The sequence below is a fragment of the Euprymna scolopes genome, chromosome 6, assembly GCF_053919585.1.
Source record: "Euprymna scolopes isolate OS-2025 chromosome 6, ASM5391958v1, whole genome shotgun sequence".
Classification (NCBI taxonomy): Eukaryota; Metazoa; Mollusca; class Cephalopoda; order Sepiida; family Sepiolidae; genus Euprymna; species Euprymna scolopes.
This window is the reverse complement of record NC_136487.1, coordinates 119,765,183-119,775,182: the sequence shown is the minus strand read 5'-3', so window position 1 is coordinate 119,775,182 and position 10,000 is coordinate 119,765,183. Positions and strand designations below refer to the sequence as shown.

General features: G+C 31.7%; 1 protein-coding gene across 1 annotated transcript in view; it reads left to right on the top strand.

Moving 5' to 3' along the window:
• Nucleotides 1-10,000, top strand: part of LOC145277914 (uncharacterized) — a 143,349-nt gene that overhangs the window by 58,661 nt on the left and 74,688 nt on the right. The gene's annotated exons all lie outside the window — the stretch shown is intronic.

Here is a 10,000-nt window from a genome sequence, read left to right as displayed (position 1 = left end):
AATTTTCTCTCCCCCCCCTCGCCATATTCATGACAATTTGTTTTTAAATCGTAATTTTACTCGATTTAGCTCCGTTGAGTGAGGAACGAAACCTGGTTAGCTAACCTTTATTTTCATTTTTTATTTTTTTAATCATCATGTTAATTGGTCTATATTTAGCCATAATTAAATTTTGTACCCCGAAAAGAATTTCCATATCTATCTATCTATCTATCTATCTATCTATCTATCTATCTATCTATCTATCTATCTATCTATCTATCTAAGGCTACATATGTGCATACATGTTTCTGTAATCCCCCGTTGCTGGGGAGATTACGTCTTCAAACCAAGAATTACCCTGGAAAACTCATTTTTTTTTTCGAGGGTAATTCTTGGCCTGAAGACGTAACTCCCCAGCGACGGGGGATTACAGAAACATGTATGCACATATGTAGCCATCAATGTTTGTATAAATAAATTTAATATACCTGCTCTGTTCATGAGCACTTTTTGTTAGACACATGTTGTTTCATTGGATGTAATTCTAGGAAACTAAACTCTACTGCCATAATATATATATATATATATATATATATATATATATATATATATATATATATATATATATATATATAAATGACAAAAAGTCTATATTTCCAGATGTTGTTCATCTTACTGTTTATTTCTTTCAGCAATGTTATAATATTCAATTCTTGACAGGACCTGTTTCGTAGCGCAGAATCAATCACATAATTATTACGTCATTTTAAAAAATATTATCCGCCCTGACTTATCAGAAGAATAAAAACTTCTTAAAAAGAACAGAAAACAGAATTTAGGCATGATTATATAAATTCTAAAAAAAAAAAAAGATCCGAAAGTACTTACATTGTTCTTATGATATTCATTCCATCTTTACTTTTTCTTTTGTATAAGCAATATCGCTGGAACAGGTCTCTAGTAACTTGTAAATGGCTGACCGAAACATGCTCATGAATGTGTTGCGGCATATTAATGATTATGTGAAACAAATATAAAAGTATATCTTACCCTACTTCAGTATTACGCACTCTTGCATTAACCTCATTACAATTTCATTGGTTGCTTTACCTCTACAAAATATTAACCTGGGATTATATATATAATACAAAATAAAAATCTTGTTATTGAAAATGTATTCAAATTTTCCAGAAAATCTTATAAATCTGTAACGAAGTTATACGCAATATATATATATATATATATATATATATATATATATATATATATATATATTGTTTTTAAAATATAATTATCCACTGACACATATACAGGGTGTCCACAAGTCTGGCTAACCAGACTTTGTGGAAGCATCCTGTAGATTATGTAGCCAGACGTTGTGGGCACCCTGTATATATTATACAAACATCTATATATATATCTCACACACACACACACACACACACACACACACACACACACACACACACACACACACACACATATATATATATATATATATATATATATATATATATATATATATATATATACTAGCTGGATGACTCAACGTGGCTTAGGATTTTATGAGGATTACTGATATACACCTTTTCGCTATACTCATGATACCATATTTCTTTCTTTACTTTTATTGCCCCCTTCTTCCTGTTTCGAGGAGAAAAAGGCCAAAACTTATGGATAAACGCTTTTGCCCACTCAGCCACGAGTACTTATGACGTCATAACGTTGCAAAGTAAGCGGTTTTAGTTTTATAAGCGTATGTGACTTGTGAAAAAAGAGATGAAAAACGGACTCCCTTTTTTTTGCTAATTTTCACATATTTTGCATCCAGGGCACTACACTTTCAGATGTTACCTGTCAAACCCCGGTCGGATGCGGATGACAAAAGTTTTAGCAAACATACAAACAAACATACAGACAGGTCCCCTTTAAAGAAGAAGAAGAAGAAGAAGAAGAAGAAGAAGAAGAAGAAGAAGAAGATAACACCTCATTGAAATTTGAAAGTTAAATTTTAATTTCATTTAGTTATTTATTTATTTATTTATTTATTTATTTATTTTGCTGATGTGATAGTTTTGTTTAACGTTATGAATTACTTGCCCATAGTCTAATTTGGACATACCTATAAAAGATAATCTTAGAATGAAAACGAGGCTAATTTATATAAAGAGCAAATGCTATTAAATGCCATTCATTGTTTAGTCAGACTGATGTCATAATTTTGGTTTTTATGGCCCAAATATTTGGGCGTATATCTGAACTTATCAGTGAAGCTCGATTTGTTGAGGTTTTTGCAGATTTTTGTTTTAGGGTATTTCTTTTTTTTCCTTTTCTTTTCCTCTTATACACTGGAATCACCGTTGAACTTCAGTGAAAGGATTTTTAGTTTTCTCCCACTGCAAGAAAGACATCAGGGTCGGAAAGTGGGATTGAGAAGTTAGTCCTCACCATTCCCGCCCCAAAAAGGGGCACTCTTATTTGCAAAAAGTGCCTGGGCAGCCCCGTCGGCATTCCGCAATACGCAGTAAGGGTGCCTGAGGCGATTAGCAATAAACTAAGCCCTTCTCAAAGAGAGGAGGCACGACCTGGGAAGGTGGACCTCCTAGAACTGCACAGAACTAAACTCCCACCGCAAAATCAACAGGGACCGGATCATTACAGGAATGGTTTAATCTCTGTTGATTTTGGGGGCCGAGTTTTATTTCAGTTAAAGATATCACACACACTTTTTTGTAACTTGTGTTATCCATCAACATGGGCAATGCTAATTAAAAATTAAATAACAAATAAAAAGAATGAATAAATAAAAGGCTGATGCCAATTAATTATACTTACAGATATTGCGGTCAGAACATTTTTTTTAAATGCCCCGTTTTCATTGAACAGTCTCTTTCACCAATCATAATCATCAGTTTTGTTGCTGATCTGGCAGCATGCGGCTATGCAATATCTTGCTGAAGAACTATTGTTGAAGAACTATTGTTGGGACGAAAAGATGTTGCTGTTCTCTTTCTACTCTCGATTTATTCATGGTAGGTGCTCGACTGAGCTCTAATCTCTGGTCACATCACTGAAAAAAGATTCACAGCAAGAACTCACCGAATTATAACAATAACAAAGAATCTTCCTTTGTATCCCCATTCTTTTTCTCTCTCTTTCTCTCTGTACAAGAAATTAAACGAAGATTCCATGAACAGAGTTTCTTTCCTAGAACTTTCTTTCTGTGAAACACAAAGCTGAAAGGCTGCTTTCCATCTGACCACAACATGGTCGCCTTCAAGTCTAATGTAAACAAATACTTGTTGAGCCATCCTTTTGGATAATCAAGTCATCTTAAGTAACATTCTGCCCATCCCACTCACTAATCCTCTCATAATAGTGGCTATCATTCTACTGGCAATCTTTCTAAGCCCTCTCGGTAAATCCTTGAGTGGCCTCCAGGCCTTGATAAGCGGTAACCTATCAGTAAAAAAAAAAACAAAAAAAAAAACAGGATTTCGTGAGAGGCCAGAATTATGAAAGAAGAAAAAACTGAAATATTATAATTTTTACACACTTGGTTTATAAACCCTCCACCCACTCTCCCAAATACTCAGCTTGGATCAAAATGTAGTATCTGTCGGTTGATGCAGGAGCAATTATAACTTTGGGTCCCATTTTTGGAGAGCTGTATTTTCACCCACATTAAAAACCAACCATGTGTCTAACTCTGCTTTTGTAGAAGAGGCGAATGAAAAGGGACTCAAGTGAAAAGACGTCACAATCATTTGCACTGATCAATGCCGCATCACGTTTACAAGTTTTCGCTTTACCATTGGAACACAGAGTGGAGCAGTTTTTTTTTTTTTTTTTTTTTTACAAGGGTGTCACCACTTATCAAGGTCCAGAGGCCACTCGAGGATAAGGGTTAATAGGTATACATTAGTCATTGTGATTTTAGCATAGTAAACAGTGGGAATTTTGTAACTTGGATTACTTAGGGGGACGATTCAATTAGAACTTGTTCACATTGGACTTTTTCTTTTTTTTTTTTTTTTCATAGGTATCAACTCATTATCAAAGCCAAGAGGCCACTCAAGGATAAGGGTTAAAGAGTGTACAGTAGAAATTGGACAATATAATAATCATTAGTAATGAAAATTTGTTAAAGTTACTAGTGCGATTGCAAGAGTTACTCATGATGGTTTAAGTTCAGGGAGCTTCTGCCATTACTAACCTGGCGAGTGATACCACTATCAGCCAAGCGAAGAATTTATCAGCCGTGTACAAAATGCGATGATATATGGAAATGAAACTTGGTTGGTGAGAGTAAAAGACATGTATCACGTATTGCATGGATATATATATATATATATATATCCATGCAATACGTGACAGACAGACAGACATATATATATGGCATTGCCCAGGTGTTTGGAAGTGTGTGTTGAGCAAAAAAAAAAAAAAACACAAAAAAAAAAAAACAGTGGTAGTAGGCCGGCAGGCTCGAACCTGTACCCCGAAAGAGGAAAAGAACATGAAAAAAAACCCCGGATGTCTTAATCAGAAGTGGCAAAGGTTTAAATTAAGGCTAGTCAATCGAAAAGAGAAGATGACTTTCGAAAATATCGGCGAAAAAAAGCGACCCCTTCTTGTAGAAAAGAGCCCAGTTGAGGGTTAAGGTATTAATGTTTTTAGCCAATTTTTCGATATCTATCATCTGAAGGATCGAGCTTCAAAATGATATCGATCGCGTGAAAATCCGTCGCCTCTGTCGAAAGTTTTAGGCATACATACATACATACATACATACATACATACATACATACATACATACATACATACATACAGATTTAAACAGACAGGTGAGATTTATAATATATATATATATATATATATATATATATATATATATATATATATATATATATATATATATGTATATATATATATATATATATGTATATATATATATATGTACACACATATATGTACACACATACACACACAGACATATATATATATATATATATATATATATATATATGTATATATATATTATTGGTTTGAAAATATAGGTTTCTTTTTTACCAATTGTCATAAAATTCCAATCATAAAATAATATTATAATCTTCAAAAAACCTGCAAGTTTTCATGTAGTTTCGTCCCATAGAACCAAAAATATAAGCATTTCAATATTCAATTTGGCTACCAGTATATATGTCTAAAACGTAGCTGAGAGAAAAAAATATTCTTTGGGGGCGGGGGTTCTTGAGTGTAATGCCAGGGTTAAAATGGTGTTAAATAGCTAATAATGGAATAAATTAGATGTGATAAATGATTCAAATTTAGCAAGGAAATCTGGAATCTAATATTCTACACTAGCAAAACATTTTTAGAACTAAAGACAATGGATTATTAGATAAGAAATTTAGATCTATAAAAAGGCTTACAAAGATTAGCAATATTGTTTCAAAATTGGGAACACAATTTTAGTCATATTGTTGGTGAAATAGATGATACGGTTTCTTGATCAATAAAAATATATTAACAAGGATTAGCAATGTAGATTCAACAAAAATTATTATTATTAATTAAAGAATGGGGATTAATTGATACTGTTTTTAGATCAGTAAAACTTGAAAAACACTAGCTTATTAAATAATATTCTTGTTATGAACGATTAAATCCAAAAACCAAGGTGGACCACCACTTTCATTGGAGTAAAACGTAAATGGAGCTAAATAATATATTTATTAAAATAATACTTATTAATAGGATATGTATTATTATTAGATAAATATTTAAGAGCTTAATTCCTGAATTTATATTATTTGAATTAAATCCATACATAACCTCAGAAAATTATGGCTGGATGGCAAACGTAGGTTAAATTTTTGGTAATAAAATCAGTATCATGATTAAGATATACATTACAAACTTATACTTTGAATAAGTTAGCCTAGATTTAATTGGTTTTGTTTAATTAATAAATAAATCATAAATGCATATTAGGAATTTGCCAAACTTAGAACCGTGCAGAAACATTAAAATATCGAACGTATTGAGTTACCTCCCTTTCAACGTTATGGATACATATTAGGATTTTGGTAACTTATAATTAAACAAAACTTTAAAATTTCGAACGTACCGAGTTACCTCCCTTTCAACGTATAAAATATCCGGTAATCGTAAATCTTAAGCGGTAGGAACGAAAGAAAATAAAAAAATTACAAATAAATTGAGATCCTTAATTTTAAATGAAGAATGAAACTGCACTGAATATAGAGTAATGTTAAACTATTTTTTTTCCTTATGGAATAAGATTTAATCAAAAACCGCCTTTTGAAATTACACAAATAGGTTAGCCGATATTTTTGTAAATAAACAAAGCAGATTCCAGATACGAAACTAACACAGAATCGATACAATATAGCTAAAGACTTAGTTGATTAGTCCGTATTAGAAAAAATAATTTAAATTAAATAAAGAAATTTAATTTAAGAAATTAATGAATAGTATTAGTAAAAATATATTAAGTGAACATAGGTAATTAGTAGTAACGTTGTAGGATAATTTGATTGAAAAAATTTTTTAAATAGAGATACGAAAATAGGTAAATATATAAATCTTTAAAAAAAAACTTTGGAAGGATGAGATGTAGGTAAAATATTTTCTCATGTTTTTTCCTTATAAGGGAAATGGATTCCATATTCTTCATTGTTAAAGAATTTTTTATTCAATACGTCTGACGAAAGGCTGTTCTTGTAAAAATTTTCAAACGACATAATGTTTGAATTTGTCCGAATAGTCTTTAAACAATTGTAGCTAACGATGAAATACACTATTTGTTGCTATCAATCTATTCCTTGATGTCTTGGTTTTTATTAAAACAATATATATATATATATATATATATATATATATATATATGTGTGTGTGTGTGTGTGTGTGTGTGTGTGTGTGTGCATGTGCGCGCGCGCGTGTGTGTGTATATACATAGGCAGAGAGAGAGAGAGAGAGAGAGAGAGAGAGAGAGAGAGAAAGAAAGAGAAAGAGAGAAATACCACTTTTGGGACAATTTTATAAGTCTGAAATCTCGGCGACTATTGATCAGAATTTAAAAAATGAATGTTTGTTAGAAAGCTAATAACCTGAATTGTGTAGGTGGCCATGTGACATTTGCCCTTAGGATCGCACATTATTGTTTCAAAAAGTGGGGTATCAATTTTCTATATCAATTTAACATAAAATAAACACCACCTTATGGCCACCTTGGCTATAAAGTGGGTGTTTATTTTACGTTAAATTAATACAGAAAAGCGATCCCCCACTTTTTAAAGCTATAATTTATTCATATCATTGAAATTACTCGTTTTTAATTGTAATTGCAGCTTCTTTTTCAATTTTCGGATTTTTTTAATGATGCCCAAACGCATTTTATTTATTTATTTTTTGGTGGATTGATTGTTGCTATTTCTTCTGATGAGTTAAGGGCAAAATAGATTAATTGTTTGATATAATAATTAATTGAATGATTTTGTGCTACGAAACAGATACTGTCAAGAATTATAAATGTCGACTTAATTAAAGGAATAAATTGTAAGGTGGTCAACATCATGAAATTTGGAATATAAACTTTTGTCGTTTATTCATTATATGCTCTGTAATTACATTGAGCTTCTTAAATAAGGATTGATATATATAAAAAAGAAATATAAGTGAATAAAGAATATTTCCACCAATATATATATATATATATATATATATATATATATATATATATATAGATATATATAGATAGATAGATAGATGTTGTTTTGTTTTGGTTTTAGCGATATGTTTTGAATGAATTCAATCATTTACGAAAGTGCATTTTTACCTAAATGCGAGTTGGGAATAATTTTCCCTTTTAACCAATTTGGTACCCCCACATGGGGGGGGGGCGGTATATATATTATTTTTAAAATGTAATTATCCACTAACACGTGTTTCGTCGTCTACAACTCATCAGAGTGGCTATATCATGTGAGATTCGAAATCGGGACCCAACGGTAATGAGCCTATATATATATATATATACTAGCTGTACCCTGCCACGCATTGCAGTGGCTCAATTTGGTGTAATGGAAAAATTTAATAAAAAGAGAAAATGCATGTTTCTTATATTAGTACAGCAATCCACTGCAAAAAGTGAAAAAGAAGGCGAAAATGAAAAAAAATGGTACTCTTGCAGAATTTGATCTGGATCCTCAGGAGTTTCTGTCAATCATTCATGGTTTGGACTTGACCAACAATCAGTGGATGAAGCCGAACGTAGCAAAAATGTTGAAACGCTAAATGTTTTTTTTTTTTTGTTGTTGTTTTACAAAAATGTGAGTTAGTAATTAATATTTGGTTGATGGTGGGGGGAGGGGAGGTTACTATACACAGATTCGAAAAAGTTGTCCAAAAACAAATAAATGAAAGCAAAGGTAAGGTAAGTTACGTTTCTACCTAATTGGATAATTGTTTAGTGTTTTTATGTAATGTAAAATGTTTAATTGGCTCAAAAAACAGAAATGGTCGCGGACTCTGTTGAATACGTTAAGTTTGGGAAAGTAAGTTGAAAACTAAAAACTATACAAAACAGTGTCTGAAACTCACCGAATATATGTTACCATGACATAGGCTGGCATAATCGGTGGGTTTCTGACAGTATTTTGTATAGTTTTTTTAGTTTTAACTCACTTTCTCTAACTTACAGTAATCAACAGTGTCCACCACCATTTGTAGCTTTCAAATACCCCGATAAACACTGTTTTTCAAGCCGACTAAATGTTACATTAAATGAAAAAGGTTTGTATCACTAAACACAGATACAAAGAAGTTGTCAAAAAATAAATATATTACAAATAAATGTTATCAAAGGCAAGAAAAGTAAATGTGCTACCTAACTGGATAAGATTTTAGTGTTTTTATGTAATGTATAATCGGTTCAAAAACATTCAATGTTTATCGGTATATCTGAAAAATACAAATGGCGGCAGACTGTATCGAACACGTTAAGTTTGGGCAAATTTTGGGAAAATGAGTTTAACCTAAAAAACTATACAAAATACTGTTAGGAACTCACTCAATATATGTTACCATGACGTAGGCTGGCATATAATCGGTGGTTTTAAACTTTTGCTCAATACAGGTGACGACTTTTAAAAGTCCCTTTTAGTGATTACCTGGTTTGAGGATATTTGTACAACTAAACGGCAAATCTGCTCAAAAAAATCCGGTATTATTTTACTTTAAGGCCCGTTTCACGTTCATATATAACGAAATATTTTATTGTAGATTTCGGTGTGCTAAAAACGAATCTGCAAACCGTTTCCGTAGCAAAAAGAATGTTTTCATGATATTCATGAAATTACTTTTTCGAAAAGTGGGTGATTACTTTTCAATGTAAATTTAACTTAGAATGAGCACCCACTTTCTAGCCACCTGAGAGAGGGGCATTTTTCTGTGTTTCTTGGCTAAAAAGTTTTTTGTTTGATTTCTTTTGCATGGTAATAACCCCTGAACTCTGGGACTATTTTCTATTTCACAGCCGTAGCCTTCGTTTACGCTATGCGTGAGCATAAACGAAAGCTGTTTAGCCAATAAACATGGGAAAAAATCCCCCCTCTCTCAGGTGGCTAGAAAGTGGGTGCTCATTTTAATTTTAAGTTAAATTTACATGGAAAAGTGATCGCCACTTTTTCGAAAAAGTAATTTCTTCATATCATAAAAACTATTTTTTTGCGACGGAAACGGTTTGCAGATTCATTTTTAGCACACCAAAATCTACAAAAAAAATTTTGTTATTTACGAACGTGAGACGCACGGCCCTTAATGGAAAATTATATCAAAAATCCGGGGGAAAATAGTTTTCAATAAAAACAGCAAATGAATTCGATAGAAAAAAAATGGATACTATTTTTTTTTCTTTTTTTAAAAGAAAATGTGGTTTATTCCAAAGATTAATTTTTGACATTTATAATTTAAATACAATTTCAAGCAGAAAGCT